The sequence below is a fragment of the Chenopodium album genome, chromosome 10 (assembly GCF_948465745.1).
Source record: "Chenopodium album chromosome 10, dcCheAlbu1.1, whole genome shotgun sequence".
In the NCBI taxonomy this organism is placed as follows: domain Eukaryota; kingdom Viridiplantae; phylum Streptophyta; class Magnoliopsida; order Caryophyllales; family Amaranthaceae; genus Chenopodium; species Chenopodium album.
The window spans coordinates 19,110,909-19,128,684 of NC_137843.1; positions in this window are offsets into that span (position 1 = coordinate 19,110,909).

The window sequence follows — 17,776 nt, forward strand, 5'->3', positions numbered from 1 at the left end:
AAAAGTACTAGGAGGACAAATGCAAAGTAGATTTTAGAAACTCCGGTACATGCCCTAACTAATAACAGCTCAAACTGAGGATCGTCAAGTATAGAAACTTTATCCATAAGCAAAATGGTCTTGGTCACCTTCTACATCACCACCTCACCATTAAAACCAGAATTGGAACTAGCGGGACCACCAAACAACTTAACGCCACGTAAAGGTCGAGCAATATTAGGTGGAAAGACACCTACAAGCCTGCTTTGAGGGTCTTTTGTAGGCCAGAAAACTTAAGTATTTTCCACGTTAATATTGATAGGAATGGTGTCCTTCGAGCAAGTGTATTATTCCGATAGAGGGTTCGAAATTATTAGAAAGCTAATTATTCAGTGAGGTCAAGTGATCGGAGTGCCTAGTAGGAGGCCGCTTCCGATCAGTAATATTAACCCATAATTAATATTACAGCTTAATCTTGACTGAACCCTTCGGGTCACACCCAAGTAACTAACGATCCGATACGACGAATTAATCCGGAAGGGCTTAATGAGTCGCTCGAGTATTATGTATTTAGACGTCAAAAATCGAGCTAAGAACGTAGCAAGTCGAGTCGAATTAATAAAAGACAAGACGGTAAAATCAAATTAATTAATCAACAATTACCAAAATACCCCTAGCATCGGAATGCCCCGAGCAAACCGAGTGCTAGGGGCAAATGGTGCTAGCACGCCAAGGCTAGCAATGCTAACTAGCATGCTAACACATAGCGCTGGCGCGCGCACAGCTGCTAGCAGCCAACAGCGCTAGCAAGCTAGCGATGTGCTAGCGTGCTAGCACTGCCAGCACCAAGACGCGCGCATGCCTTAGCCAGCAGCCCGCAAGCATGCGTGGCTTGCTAGGCCGAGGCAGCATGCCTCCTACACCAAAGCACGCCGTGCAGCCCAGCCAGGCACAAGAGCTGCCAGCCGGGCACCACGTGGCTCTTTGTGAAAGGAGCCAAGTGAGGGTGAGTGGCGGTTGGGGATGCTTTGGGAGGAAGGCAATGGTCCCTTCCTCTTGTGGTCCTCACCTACCCTCTCCTTCCATGAATGCCACTTGTTGATTAATTATTTGTTTGGGATTTCTTTTTATTTTTGATTTAAAAATAAAATGAGAAAATTGATTTTACCAACTCTCCCACATTGATGGGAGAGTGGAATCCTCGTATGATATTCTCTATAAATACGCACCTTGGGAATTAGAGAAAATCACTTTAGTAGCAACTCAAAAAGGCATCTCCACTTGAGAGAAAACCTTTAAGTTCATATAATACTAGAGTAGTGTTTTGGTCCGACTCGGCTAAAATCCGAGTAAGAGACCAATCGGGTCGAGTTGCGGGTGGTAACCATATGAGGTCTTTGCACTTGCAAGACTCGGCTTTTCAAGTAAGAGCTCCGTGGTGTGAGTAAAGCACGCAACAAGGGTAAGATGGTCTTTTCTCTCTTTCTTGTTATTTATGTTATTTAGTTATATTAATTGTGAGCGGGTCTTGGGGTCGGGTTTTGTTCCGCGAAAAGTCGGACTTTCTGAAACCCAATAGCGGTATCGAAGCCTTGCTCATTTATTTTTGTAACTAAAATTTAAAGGTGTTTAAAATTGATTTAATTTCTGGTTGTGTTGCTAATTAGATTAGTAGCTCGATTTTATTAATTTTAATCTTGTTTTATTTAGAATTTTGGCTCCAGAACCCAGATTTTCGCCCAAGACTAGTGAATTTTGGGTGGAATCGATATTCTGGAAACATTATGTCCCTCTTAGGATTGTGAAAAAGCCAAATTCTGCCCAGAAATGTCTATTTCGAGGGATTTTTCGTTTTGACGAAAAATTTTAAATCTTTTAAACCTTGAATCTTAATGGCATATTATATGTGATTACGCATTTGGTTCTTTCCTTTATACTTCTGCAATTTTAGACCACTTTTGAGCATAATTACTTGGTAGTAATTGGTGCTTAATAGTTGGTTCAAATTTTCACATAATTGCAATAAATTGCTTTAAGTGTGAAAAGTTTGTATCTTGAGGCTCGTAAGTACTAAAGATTCAATCTTTAATATTTTAAGTGATTTGAACTTTGTGTTACTAAATTCCATGTATGTTTATTGAACCTATTGGAATCATAAAGTTTCAAACTTGTGATAGAATTTTAGTTAATCTTCATATTGAAAGATGTAACTTTTCAAGGATTCACAAGTTAAAGTTGGAATCTTTATTTGAATATTTATGTTCATAATTCCAACTATCTTTTAATTTTGTCAAATCTCATAATTAATTTATGTTGGTTAAATTAATAGTGAGAATAACCCTTTTTTTTTTTTTTTTTTTTTTTTCATTTTTGTTACATCAAGTTGAACCAAATTTCATTAAAGAATAGTTCTTGGAATTAATTTAATTTGGTTTTGTGCTCTTGAATGAATTTATTAAGTTGGACTTGTTGTAATTTTCATTTTTGCTCATTAAAATTGATTTTAAAATTAATTTAGAATTACTTACATAAGTCACGCAAAAATTCAAGAATTAATCCCGAGGGACTAGCACGCAAACCAAGGCAAAAGGCACCCTTGGCTAGCCGGGCTGCACAGCTGCCCGCATGTGGCTGCCAAGGGCACTGGATGTGCTTGGTGCGTGCACTGCTCAAGTGCGTGGCTGTGTGCACAAGGCAGCAGCATGGCGCAACATCAACCGCATGCTGTGCGAGCCATGCATGCTACGTGTGTGGCTAAGGCGGGCTGTGTGTGTGCGATGCTTGGTGCGTTTTAGTGGGCTGTGTGTGTGCGGTCTGCTGCTGGAAGGCGGCATGGAGCGCGCATAGCAGCAAGCCCGAGTGGCCTTCATGGCCATGATGTTGCAAGCACGCCCCGTAGGGAGCATACCGCGCTTTGCGATGCTTTAGGCTACGGGTGTGACGCTTGGCATGGGCAATGGCTGTGCGCGCGACCCCTCACAAGGCGCCCATGCCCCGGTGCCTAGCACACCAAGCCGAAAGTCTTGATGTTAGGCTCTTTGGGGTTTTAGGGCAATGTTATTTTGCGTTTTGCCGATTTTAATTATGTTTATTTATTTTTAATTAAAATTTTTGAGGCTAGGCCTTGGTTTTGAGCGGCACTTGCAAAATTTTGGATTTATCGGCTTAATTAATTGGATTAATTAAGTTGGATGCAGAATTTAGTGGGAGCTTCATTATTTTAATTTCGCTTAATCACATAATCGGTTAAACAACTTTGACTAGTTTTAATTAGGCGCGTTAATCGGATTAACCACCTTAATTAGTTACTAGTTTACGCATGTTTATGCATTGTTACTTGTTTATCGTTGTAAAATGCATGGGCCATTCACATATATTGAATGGATGAATGGAATGTATTTTCTCTCATAGGTTTTATAAAATGGCAACTAGTGGGGCCCGATTATGATAGAAAATACGGACTGCGTTCCGTCATGTATTTTTGTAAATCTAAATACGGTATGCGAACCGTTGCATATTTTTGTACATTAATATTTAGATTAGTCCTAATCGTAGATACTAGTATTTGCATTATTTTGGTTATGTCTTGAAGACGGAGGTTCTTGGAAGATGAAGCCATAAAGTTGCAATTCAAGACCCTTGAAGATTTGAAGACTCAAGGAGTCATGCTAGTTGCCAAATGCATCATTTACTTATGTTTTCAGTATATATTTATGCTTATATATATGAATAATATGTTAGATTCATGTCTAGAATTTCGAATGTTGTGATGATTAATTAAGTTCACTTAAATCAACCAACATAGAAACCCTAGGTCCCTAAAATATTGAGTAAAACTTGCCATTCCAAAACAACACTTACCGAACTAATGCACATAGTGATGGGCTATGCCAAAGCTAGGCATCACTATCTCCCTAGCAACGTAAGGTATGTTGATGGGTTTTCCGGAGCAAGACATCACATACATGTTGGTTTTGGTTAGACTTAACGATATGAGTGATGGAGTCCTAACAAATCGTGGCAAAAAGAGATAAATTGTTGAGAGAGCATTAGATGCGACGATTTATCTAACTCAGAGTGGCTTGGAGCCATTAGCAAAGAGTTTCTTACCTTAGAATAATAAGTGTTAAGACAAGCCAAAGCATGCTTAACTACTCATTGATTCTTTGGATCTTGGAATCGACTTATTCTCACTTAATAGGGACAATTTTAATGTGTATGGATAAGACATTTAAATAAGTTTGATATATATATGCATGAATTCAATCTTATTTAAGTATTATGAATGGTTTTTCATTTCAAATTCTTTCAATTGTAGAATCATGTCTTCAACTAACAACGACAACAACCTAATGTGTCCGGAACTTCTCGAAAAGTTACCATTTTCTTTGAACTTGGTGAAATTTAAGGAATGGGAAGAGGAACTCCGAAAGACCCTCCGAAATTGCTACTTAGAGCACATTCTCAACATACCCATCCCGAATTTTTACTCTAAAGGGGTTATGAGTGATAAGGCTCATGAAGAATGGAGTTGGGATTGCAAAAGAGTCTCACGACTTATGGCAAACTCCATCCCAGAACAATGGAAGGGGAAGTTCTCCAACTATTTTTCGGACATGCTCCTCAAAGCTCTAGAGGATATAGTCAATTTGAGGGTCACCAAGAGCTTCAAAGGCAACTATGATGGTCTCGTGGAGGAAGTGACTAGGTCACTCTCGAACATGAAGATCAAGCCACCGCAAGAGGGATGCCTTGCCAAGGAGAGGCAAGAGGTATGGGCACAAGTCTACAATGCTAGACTAAGACCCGGAATGCCACTTCGAGCCCATGTGCTCCGAATGACAAGGCTATTCACTCACTTGGAGCTCATTGGCAAGTCGGTGGAGGATGAGCATGCGGCTCTGTAGACACCTGATTGTATCTCCTCAAAACCAAACCCAATGATGAGTACCTTTCACGTCATTTGATTATCGAACGAGGTGAAATATGAAAGAGTCTTGTGATTCCCCTATTTTTAATAAAATACTTCTTTCTGCTTTTTTTAAAAAATATTTCTTTTCGTACTTTATTTATTAAAATGTCCAATATAATTTAATTTAATCCGTGATGTGGGTCCAATAATAGTGTAGTTGGATGGCGCTTGAAAAGAGCTTTCCAACGATATATTGTAAGCCCAATTCCGATAAATAATGAGGAAGTTATGACCCAAATATTAAATTGGATATTAAATGAGTTTTATGGGTAACCCAATGATCAAGTGGAGGGTCCATTAATTATCACTCCTAAAGTCATTAGGAATTACTTTAATTTTCTAAAATAATCTAGAAGGTTATTTTAAGTTATAAAGAGATTAGGATTAATAAGTATATTTTTAGAAAAGATAAAGAATTTTAGTTAGAATAAAACAAGTGTTTTAAAGGATTTAATCTGATTTTAAAAGATAAAGTACGAACTCTATTTATCGAATTATATTTGATAATGGAATCGGTACGGCTAAAATTATCCAGCAGCATCGTCGCACCGCGATGGAGTCATCGCGTCGCGATGGTCTTGTCGCGCTGCGATGGATGCAGTTTTACTCCGATAAAAATTCGATCTTCTCTGATCGTTTCAGGATGTTTTTCTCTATAAATAGGGTCGATTTTCCCTGTTTTCAATTCATCAACAATCATCTTTCTATCCTCTTCTCTCTACAAGCTAGAAGCTTATTCTTTCTCTCTCTCTCTTTCTAAACCTTCCCTTTTCAAACAACATTCGTCCATCACGAGACTTAGACACACATAGCCAAGCTCGAAGTTGCCTTCGCCTAGACGTGAAATGTTGATAATTTCTGAGGGTTTGGTCCCAAATCCTTGTTTCAATTATTTAATTTAATTGTTTAATATTTTCATTGAAGTTACTAACTGTAGACACCCATTTGTGTCTCCCCAAAACCAAACCCAGTGATGAATACCTTTTGCGTCGAATGATAATCGAACGAGGTGAAAGTGTGAAAGGTCAAGTGTTGCGGTTGGTTTTTATTAAATTCTTTCTTTCTGTTTTCGAAAACAACTCTATTTTATGAAAATAGCTAATCCAGTTTAGTTTGGTCCACGACAAGGGTCCAATAATAGTGTAGTTGGATGGGGCTTGCAAAGATCTTTCCAACGATATATTATAAGCCCAATTCCGATCAATAATGAGGAAGTTTTGGCCAAAATACTAAACTGGGCCTGGTTTGATCTTTACATGCGGCGCAATGATCTAGGGGAGGGCCCAATGTTAATTATTATTCCTAAAGTTATTAGAATTGATTATAGTCTTCTAGAATTCTTTAGAAGGTTCTCTTTAATCCTAATAAAATTAGAATTAATAATTAGATTTTGATAAGTTTTATTTGGAATAAAATATTATTTTATGAAAAATACGATTTCGGTTTTCATACGAACTTTATAAATCGATTTTGATTCGTATGAGGACTCCGTGTTTGAAAGCGCGTAGGAATCTAGGCTGTCGCCAGACGACAGGCCTGTCGCCAGACGACAGGCCTGTCGCCACGCGACAGACCCTGTCGCCTGGCGACAAATTCGGTTTTGCAGCGACAGCGTGGAGTTTTATTCCTTATCAAATTCTACCTATTTCTGGACTGTTTTCTTATAAATAGGGTCCTGAACCTCCGTTTTTATTGAATCAACAATCATCATCTCTCTCTTTTTCTCTCTAAAGCTAGAAGCTTTCTCTTCTCTCTTTTTTTCTAAACCTTCCCTCTCACAAAATTCCTCATAGATTAGTACTAGAAACACCTAGCCAAGTTCGAAGTTGCCTTCGCCCTAAACGTGAAAGGTTATAATTTCCGAGGGTTTGGTTCCAAATCTCGGTTTCAATTATTTAATTTGATTGTTTTGATTTTATATTTTCCTTGAAGTTACTAACGCGTGTATTTTATTATTAGAAAGAGATACGAGGCATCGAGGTAAGTACTTTAATTGTTTAATTGGTCTTATGATATAGAAATCATGTTAAGATTGTTATTTTGGTTCCTAGTATCATGTTAGGATGCTTTCCTTTGTATGATATTTAGGGTGATTTGCTTATATCAATTATGATTTCTAGGATGCTTCTTATTTTCTTTCCTAATAGCATGTTAGTATAATGCTAGGGCTAAAGCTTTTATTTTTATTGTTTAGTGACATGCTAGGATTTGTTATTAATCTTGTTAGTATCATGCCTAGGATGTTGCTATTATTATGCTTTAACATGATTATTTTGATTATGATTGTTATGATTATGATTATGATTTATTTTTATTATGTTGCTTGATATATATATTATTGTTATTGCTTGATCACACCCTTTATGCATGTTTAAAGGGAATTTTTACTTGTAATCACGCTTAATAAGATAATTAATAATCTTGTTTAGGGTTAATTTGATTATAATTCAAGTGATCGCCAATAATAGTTTTTCCTGTGCATTAAATTCAACCAACATAGATAAGCAGGTTTAGGGTTAATCTAATGTTTGCATGTTAGTCAGAAAGCGCACATGAATACGAGAAGAATGAAGTAGAGGCCTATTATTAGGGCAGGTTCAATCTCTTTTAGGTTGGATTTGTACCTTTATCCCCGAACCCTATTTGGTTCAAGACCTTTTGGAGTTGACGATCTCATGGATCGTTAAGGGGTGTAATCTTCACCTTGTGAACGGTTTACAAGTTCCTAAAATTTGTTGGCGACTCTTTTGCTCTAGCTTCCTTCCCTTTAGACGCCACCATGCTTAAGTGTATGATCACAGTGGGGTTCAAGTTTGGGGTAATGCTTGAAATATTCCCTACACTAGCGCGTGTATTGTTTTGATAGAAAGAGATACGAGGCAACAAAGTAAGTGATTTAATTGCTATTTTTTTAGAGAACATGTTTAGATTATTTTAATTCCTAGTATCATGTTAGGATGTCTTTATGATTCATAGTATCATGTTTAGGGTATTAACTAATATTTCTAATATCATGTATGTTTCTAGTATCATGCTTTGGTTGCTTCCTATTTCTTCTATCATGTTAGTATCATGCCTAGGATCTTGCTAATATTATTATGCTTTGAGATTATTATTATGATGATGATTTGTTGTATCAATATTATTATGTTGCTTGATATTATTGTTATTGCTTGATCACGCCCTCTCTTGCAGGTTTAAAGGGAGTTCGTACTTGAAATCACGCTTAATAAGATAGTTAATAATTTTATTTCGGCTAATATGATTTTAATTCAAGTGATCGCCAATAATAGATTTGTTTGTGCATTAATAATCAACCAACATAGATTAAACATGTTTAGGATTAATGTATGGATTGTATGTTAATTAGTTAGAAAGCGCACATGAATATGAGAAGAATAAAGTAGAGGCCTATTTAGGACAGGTTCAATCTCTTTTAGGTTGGATTTGTACCTTCATCCCCGAATATCCAGTCATGGTTCCGGACCACTATGGAGTTAGCGATCTCATGGATCGTGAAGGGGTGTAACCTTTACCATGTGAACGGTTTACAAGTTCCTAAAAATTGTTGGCGACTCTTTTGCTCTAACTTCCTTCCCTATGGACGCCACCATGCTTAAGTGTATGATCACAGTGGGGCCCAAGTGTGGGATGCTTGAAATAATTCCCTAAAGTTTTTGGCGACTCCACTGGGGAGGATTTCTATTTTAATTCCTAAAATTTATTTTGGCAATAATTTAGAATGAGTGGATGAGACTCGAAAAGTTCTAAGTATTCATGTGCGTAATTTTGATTGACATTATTGGCATAAGCATAAAAAAGGTCCGCATTGGAAAGACCATCCATAATGCGTCAAAAATAGGCTTTTTACACGTAGAAAATTTGGGAAATATCTTTCACAACTAGAATCTAAAAAACGCTGTGAAAATCGGAAAATTCTATGAATACAGAAAATTGCCGAGGCATGTACGAACCGTTATGAGAGAACGGAGCTCATCGCAGTGCGATGGCTCTGTCGCGATGCGATGGCAACATTGCGGTGCGACAGGGCCATCTCCTCACGATGGTTCCTGTTTTCTCGCATCAGGTTCTTCCAATACTGAGCCAGACGTCTGCCTTCTTGCTTTGACCAGTTCTAGTACTGTTTGGCCGATTTTACTTCCTGATTGAGTTTTTCTCTTTTATAGAAACCCATATGTGTTCTACATATGGCCATAACCCTATGGGAATTCACGCTCCATCTACCCAATCGAACGCTCATTGCAACGAAGGGTACATCTGAGTTTGTGAATTTACCAAACCATGGAAACAAGTTTAACTTGTGGGGTCCCATCCATATGCGCCAACTCTTCCAAGGGTAAGGCTTCCGCGTGATGCATCTGGACTCATAACCATGGACCCTGTTTTGACTAACCCTTATCCTAGAACTTTAGAGAACAAGTGCCATGGTTAGGTTGCAAACTCATTGCATCATATTGTGCTTACTTGATTACTTGTGCATCTCTTGCTTGTGCATATCTTATATGTGTTTACGCTAACCGTTTGTTTGACTTGTGTATGAGTCTAAATAAACTGATTAATGACTATATAGGACTTTGATTAATTAATTAATTGATTAATGAACGATTAAAGTTTAATAAAATTGAATAAACATGACTTAAACGCCTATAGGTTCGTCCTTTTAAAGAAGAACACTGGAAGCAGGTGCAGATTGACGTTTCATTATTGATGCGGAAGTTTGTCCTGTGGCGCACCACACAGGTGTCTATCGCGACACGATAGCAATATCGCGGTGCGACGGCGCTGGCGCGGCGCGACAGTGCCTTAGTTTAGGCGATGGTCCAATTTTCTGTTTTGTGTCCTCGCGCCAAGTTTGTTTAATTAATTTATAAATAATCGAAGTCTCATTCAGTCCTTAATCGAGTCTAGACACATAGTCCCATGGTCTTACACAAGTGTCAAAGCATGCCACCTTCACTCACTATTTTAAAGCACACACTTTATGTATATTTCACTATGACAATGTATAGAGAGTCTTGTGCGCGCGTATTTTCCGTCATTTTTTTAGGGGGGTAAGTCAGTTTTTAATCCTCCAATTTTCTTAAACCATTAATCTTGATTCCCAAAAATGCACCCATTTTTTGCTTTTTTTTGCCTTTTAAAACCAATAAAAGTCAAAGTCAATTTGAGTCAAGTCATTAAAAAAATCAATGGTTTAATATTACAGTGCTTGGTCAAGAAGAGAAGGACACACGGTTAATCAAAGACAACACCTTCGTTCAAGTTCTACTCTTATACAAACCCATCAGGCACATAAAAAAGTTCGCACTAATGGCTTCCCAACAAGAAGTAGATGAGCAAAGGCACAACATGACTAACTTGACCGAGATGTTCAAAACTCTCGCTCTTCAAGTCCATGACTGTACTAGACAGCAACAGCTTCAGCGTATGGAAGAAAGTTTGAGCAAAATTTCCAATGACTACAAGTTTCAGGGAATTAGCTCACAAGGGGTTTCGGTGGACAAGGAGCTTCTTCTACAGAAGTTCAATGCCAACGACATCCCTAGATTCAAGCCAATTGACAATCCCTATTTTCATCTAAGAGCTTTTGAAACTATAATGAACATCAAAGGGATTGATAGGAAAGTCTTCCATCTGTTGTTTTCGCTATCTCTAGAAACTGTTTGTCAACAATGGTTCTTTTCCATAGACAAAGAGAGGATCTCTTCTTGGGACTCTATAACAAACACTTTCATTGATAGATACAAGTGCAACATTCAAGTTGAAACCGACCATAGAGAACTTGAGATGTTGAAACAAAAAGAGAACGAAGGATTTACCTCATTCTTCAACAAATGGAGGGAAACTTCTTCTAAAATGGTCGAGGTTCCTAATGAGAAAGAATATGTGAGGTTGTTCATCAAGAACCTCCAAAAGTACTCGAAACATCTTAAATACCAAAGCAATTTGACATAGGAATTGATATCAAAGACGACCTTGCAAAATAAAAAGCTGCTAGCAACTCCAACAGTGGCTGGAAAGGAAAGGAGAACGACAATCCTTCTTCTTCCAAAACTACCCACTCAAAAAATGTTAGCTCCTTTAACTTGAATGAGGTCCTTTCCATGAACAATCAAGGGAAAAAGAAGCCATTTAGGAGGAACTTCACACCTATTGGTATGAGTTATGACACGGCATTTGATCGACTTCATGCTAAAGGTCTTATAACTCCTATTGGCCCATTTGGAGATCCCCTAGTCGAAAGAAGGACGGCTAGTTGGAACCCCAATTCACATTGAAAATATCACCAAGGAAGGGGTCATCTCACAAAGAATTGTTGGAAGTTGAAGAAAGCTATCTATGTAATACCTCGTATTTTTTATACGTATTTTATTTAAAATAAGTATTTTGAGAAGTATTTAATTGAATTTAAATGTTTTATTTAAAGTATTTTATTTATTTATTTTAATAAATTGGAAATATTTTATAAAAGGAAAGTTTATTTAATTAATTATTTTAATTAAGTTGGGGTTTAATTTAGGAAAGTTTATTTTAGTAAAGTTTTATTAGGGATGGGATTAGGAAAATTAAAAAGGGAAAGTCTAGGGAGAAAGGGTTTTGGAGAAGGGGTATAAATATCCCACATATGACGCAAATCAAACTTTGCCCAGAGTGGAGAAAACCCAAGGTAAGCACCAGCCGCCGACAGCAGGTGGCCACCGGCGCCAGCAGCCAGCTGATGGTGGCTGCCACCTTCTTCCTCTCTCCTTTTTTCGAATAAAAAAAAATATTATTAATTTTGTTTTAAAAATCAATTTAATCCTAGATCTAAATATTAATTATGGGTTTTGTGATTTGATTTTGATGTTTGATTAAAAGTATTATATTAATTAATTTTCAGATTATGTTTTTAATTAAAAAGCCCCAATTTTTGAAACCCTAGGTTCTTGATTTATAAATTATTGAAGGATTATGATATATAATGGTGTAAACCTTTGATTAAAGTGTTTTAAGACCAATTTACAGCAAGATTTAATTAAAATAAAGTGCTGGAATTTTTGGTAAAGCATTAGAAATCAAGTTTCTTTAAGGAATTTTAATTACCCATTAATTGAGATTTAATTATGAGGTTTTAAATATAATTTCAGCTTATGTTAAATAAATTATGAGGGGATTTATAATATTATATATTGTAAAAAATTTGTGTAGAGTGGGTTTTAATATCCTTTTATGATTTTAAATTGTAGGAGACTTTGAAGTGAGTGATTTCTATTAATTGTGGGATATTAAGATCGTATTCAAGGTACGTTCGCGTACTTAGCATAATTATGTTGATGTAATAGCATGCTAAATGTGTTTGATTGATTACAAGTAGTATCATGCTAGGTTTGGATTGGAAATTATGATTTGGATGTCATTGGTGATTGGATTATGAAGCATGATTTATTTGTGATGGAGTATTGGATGGAAAATAATAGTTTGGAATATTATTTATGAACCACATATTTATTTATGGCATCATAGAGAGCATGTTTGATTAAACTAAATGTTTAATGTGGTTTGGAATATTGAAAAAGAATTTATTTATGGTTCATATAATTTTTATTGATGCTATAAGCATGAGGAAAGGAGCTATATAAGTGTCTATGTACACGAGAAATAAATTGTATGTTGGTGCCTTAGTGCACTTAAGGTGTTTTTTACACCGAGGGATAGGATTTGTGGTGCTTTATGCGTTTAAGGTGTCATTGGCACCGAGGTAGAGTAAAAAGGGTTCAACATTAAATATTATGTGGTCACTAATTATTCAAGGATTAAATTGAAATATTTGATTGTTTGAATAATTATTGTTGATTGAATGATTATGGTTTGAGAGTCATCACCAATTTTAATAATCGGTAAATAACGTAAAGTGAAAGAGATTACGCACCAAAACTCTTGGAACGTATATACCTTGAGTATGAACATATGGGGGGAGTTATGGGGTTTTATATTTAACCATAACTTCTAATGGAGTACAGGATGCTGTATATTCCTTTTTATTATTATTATTATTATGCGCTGGAATTCCGCCACCTATGTGTGGTTTTTGATGCTGGCACGGTTAGCTCTCGTGTCAGTAACCTCAATTTATTGGGGGAGGCTAGGGGGAAACCCGTTCGATGCGTAATCAATGCTAAATAAATTATTTAGTGTCTAGTGAGAATTTTTGTTCAATGTGGTATGCTTGAAAAACAGGTGCAACAAGGTAAGTAGTGTGTTGATAGGAAATTGTATGTTAGTGTGTTAATTACGCTTATGTACTCAGCTTTGCTGATTGTGTGTTTTGTGTGTTTGTTGGCCTTGTCTTTATCTTGGCCCTATGATGACCCATTTATAATTATTTATGATAATATTATTATGCGCGATTAACGAAAAGGTTTTGAAATTGGTTTGGTTTTAATAAGGGCCTATAATGGTTCCAAGTTGTAGGTTGATTTTATTTTACTTCGTTTGACTTTGGTTTGACTTTATTTTCGTTGATTTGCTTTTTAAGTTGACTTGTTTTGAAAGGGTTTGAAATTAGTCTTCCGCTGTGTGTCTTTGATAGTTGCCTTAGCTGTTATCACGGTGGCGGTAAAGTCTTAGATATTCCTAATTTGAGATTTTAAATAGAGCAAAACAAGTATTTTTAAAGAAAGGGATTTCTAGGGTGTTACAATCTAAGACTTAATTGATAGCAACAAACTTCCATTGCCTCCTGCAAGAAAGAAGCTAAGTATTAATAACGCTCCACTTTCAGATTCCTGGGCAATTTTTGATGAGGAAAACAATATTGATCCATTATCCCACATCAAACCAGTCGAAGAAACTCATGCTGTCGAAGAAGAGGAGGAAACCTTTTTTGATGCCATGAGTGATTACCCCACAAGAGAACAACTTACCACTAAAGAGGAGGTATGGCTCCTTATAAACACAATAAGGGAAGCAATAAACATATGTCGCGAGGCCCTCGACCATGCAAAGTTGGTTCAAAACAAGCTTGTCATTAAAGAAATGGTGCCCACAAAGACTACTAAAAGAAAGCCATTCTCTTTCAATGTATTTGAACCACCCCAAAAGAATAATAAGGCATACACGCCTATTGGGACTTTGTATGCAAACATGTTCAAAATGCTCTTCGAGAATGGGAAGATCAAACCTCTCGAGCCAAGACCATTTGAATTGCTGAAAAGGACAGATAGATTCTACTGTCCATACCATCAATCAGGAGGACATACCATAGAACACTGTTTTAAATTCAAGGACTTAGTCCAAGGATTAATTGACAGTAAAAAGTTGGTTTAAATTCGATCAGAAAAGGATATTAGCATTAATGGATTGTGGGAAAGTGATGATGAGGATGAAGAAACTCCACTCTCCTCGATTTATCCGGTCGATGATATTTGGGATGAAGAAGACACCTCTATAGACGTCTTCAAAAGATCAGGGAGAATGCAACCTCCCATTACGAATCAACCCATTCCTACCACTCAACAAGTCCCTATTCCAATTATAGAAGACAACGATGTTGTCAAACAATTGAAAAAGACTAAGGTAGAAATGAAGTATGGAAAATCCTAGCTACATCCCACGAGCATAGGCTCGCAGTAATGGATGCCTTAGCTAAGGTAGGGATAGATTCAGAACCCTCACCTGAAGGTTTAGCTAACTTCCATACCAGTGATCTTCCTAGTCCCATCAATTTGATCACTTTTTGTGACAAGGATTTACCTCCTAAAGGTGTTAAGCATAATAAAGCCTTAAACCTCACTGTGGTTTGCAAAAGGATGAACGTTCCAATGACCCTCGTGGATAATGGATCGGCAATTAATGTTTGCCCACTTCAAACTGCGAGAATGTTAGGAATAAGAGATGAGGATTTGTCCCCATCAATACAAGGCATAAGATCTTATGATAACACTCGTTGTCAAGCTCTTGGGACTATTACTAATAATGTCACGACGGGAGTTATTGAGCATGCTACTACTTTTCAAGTAGTAGATATAAAAGCCTCTTTCAACCTATTGTTGGGACGCCCTTGGCTTCACGACCTTAAGGCCGTCCCTTCATCCCTTCACAAACAAGTCAAGGCTGTAGTTGGAGGAGTTCCTGTCACAATCGATGCTTCCCCTATGAGGATCAAAGCAATTGATAATCCACTCATAAATGTGGAGTACGATGAGAATGATAAAGACTTATGGGGCTTTAATGCCGAAGAGGTCTCTTTCATCGAGGAAGATGAGTACACCCCTCTTCGCTACGACCTCCATTTGAACATGATAGTCAATGGTATTCTCAGAATACAAGGACACTTTCCTGGAATGACTTTAGAAAAGAAGAAGGGAGTAGCGACGTAAATGGGATTGCCTAGCCTTCCTAAATTAGATACTTTTGGACTCGATTTGAATCGACTCCGAAAGATTATAAGAAAGCCCGGAAAAGTTCAATGCACGGAGAAATGCTCGTACTCAGAAAAAGGATATTCCAATAGATCACTATCCCCTTACTCTAAATGGATAATTCATAAAAGAGGGAGAAGATTATCCATGCCATGAATTCCCCGAACTCTTTGTCAAAGATGGGATAAGACAACCAGGGTTCGAGATATTCTTGGACTGTAATTTCTTAGATGAGATCCCAACTCCTATCTATAGGGAGCAAGCACCCCCATGCTTCGACTTCAATGTTATGGGTCTTCTCTTTGGATACGAGAAAAAATAGCCTAAGCGTATCGACGATGATTCTGCGCTTATCCAAACGGTGTTACAAAGTGAAAACTTTGATCCCAGGAAGCTCATTACTCTGGCAGAAGAATTAGTCCGAGGATGGCAAAAGACTGTGAAGGTGACTACACCAAGTGGAAGAAAGATCTCCATAACAACAGGACAAAGACCAATTTTCGATGAATCTGAGTCGTCTGAGTCTGAATTCAAGTTGAGTCTTCTAAATCTTCTATAGTTGCGTCTCCTTCTATCCCTTCTAGTTCAGAACCCACTCCTAGGATAATCAATAGTCAAGTCCCAACGGACGTTTCTTTATTTGATGTAATGATTTCCGAATTCAATAATGTGTCTTCATTCGCTTACTCCTCGTGTCATTCTCTTACCCAAGATGATGAGCATTGCTTTGCTAACAATGAAAACGATAAAGAAATAATTAAAGCAGTGAAAACACTTGAAAATAAAATACCGGTAATTGAAGACACCGAAACGGTTAATACCTCAAAAGATCTAACTATTAAAAGAGAAGTTAAAATTGGTTTAATCCTTAATCAAGAGGAAAGAATCGATTTAATAAATCTACTAAAAGAATTTATAGATGTTTTTGCTTGGTCATATGAAGATATGCCACGAATAAATAGAGAAATTGCTCAACACACTATACTACTAATCCATGAAACCTGTAAAACAAAAGTTACGTCGAATGAAACCCGACGTAGCTCTTAAAATAAAAGAAGAAGTACAAAAACAAATAACTGCAGGTTTTATCAAGGTATCCAAATATCCCGAATGGGTCGCAAATGTGGTACCGGTTCCTAAGAAGGATGGTAGGGTAAGAATGTGTATCGACAACAGAGATTTAAGTAAGGCAAGTCCAAAGGATGACTTCCCTTTACCACACATCGACATTATAGTAGGCAATACATCGAATCACGCGCTTCTCTTGTTTTTGGATGGATAAGCAGGATATAACCAGATTCTCAGGCTAAAGAAGACATGGAAAAGAATACTTTCATAACACCTTGGGGCATTTACTGTTACACGGTGATGCCATTCGGGTTGAAAAATGCGGGTGCCACTTACCAAAGAGCAGCAACTGCCTTACTCCATGACATGATGCATAAAGAGGTCGAAGTATATGTGGACGATATGATTGTAAAATCAAAGGACTGTCTAGGACACCAAATAGCCTTAAGGAAATTCTTTAAGAAATTAAGAAAATATAACTTGAGGCTAAACCCAACCAAGTGTACATTTCGAGTCACCTCAGGGAAACTCTTAGGCTATGTTATTAGCTCTATTGGAATAGAGATAGATCCAACCAAGATCAAAGCAATCATGTCAATGCCACTGCCTAAAACCGAGAAACAAATTTGAGGATTATTGTCCGATTGCAATACACAATTAGGTTCATATTTAAGAAACTCAAGAAGAATGTACCAATAATATGGGACGATGAGTGTCAAAAAGCCTTTGATAAAATCAAGGCTTATCTCGCTAATCCTCCTGTATTAGCACCGACGCTTCTAGGAATTCCTCTTCGATTGTACCTAACAGTTACCAAAGAGACAATGGGAGCTATGCTAGCACAAGAAGTAGAGAATAAAGAAAATGCCATCGATTACTTAAGCAAAAAATGTCAAAATTGTGCCTCGTATTAGCGTGGGCCACAACCAAGTTAAGACACTACATGCTCGTCCACACAGTATATGTAGTATCTCGAATGGATCCTCTTAAATACCTCTTTGAGAAATCTACACTCAACAGGAGAATATCTAGATGGATAGTCAACTTATCCTAGTTTGATGTAAGATTCATGCCTCAAAAAGCTATTAAAGGATCAATGGTTTCGGACTTCTTGGCAGATTTCCCGATTGAAGATTCCACACCAATACATGAAAATGATTTTCCAGACGAAGACTCAATGGTCACGGAAGATGATACTTGGACATTATACTTCGATGGAGCCTCAAATCAGAGTGGATGTGGCGTAGGAGTACTATTAGTATCACCAAAAGAAGAACACGTCCCAATCTCAATAAAGTTAGATTTCGACATTACTAACAATGCTACGGAATACGAA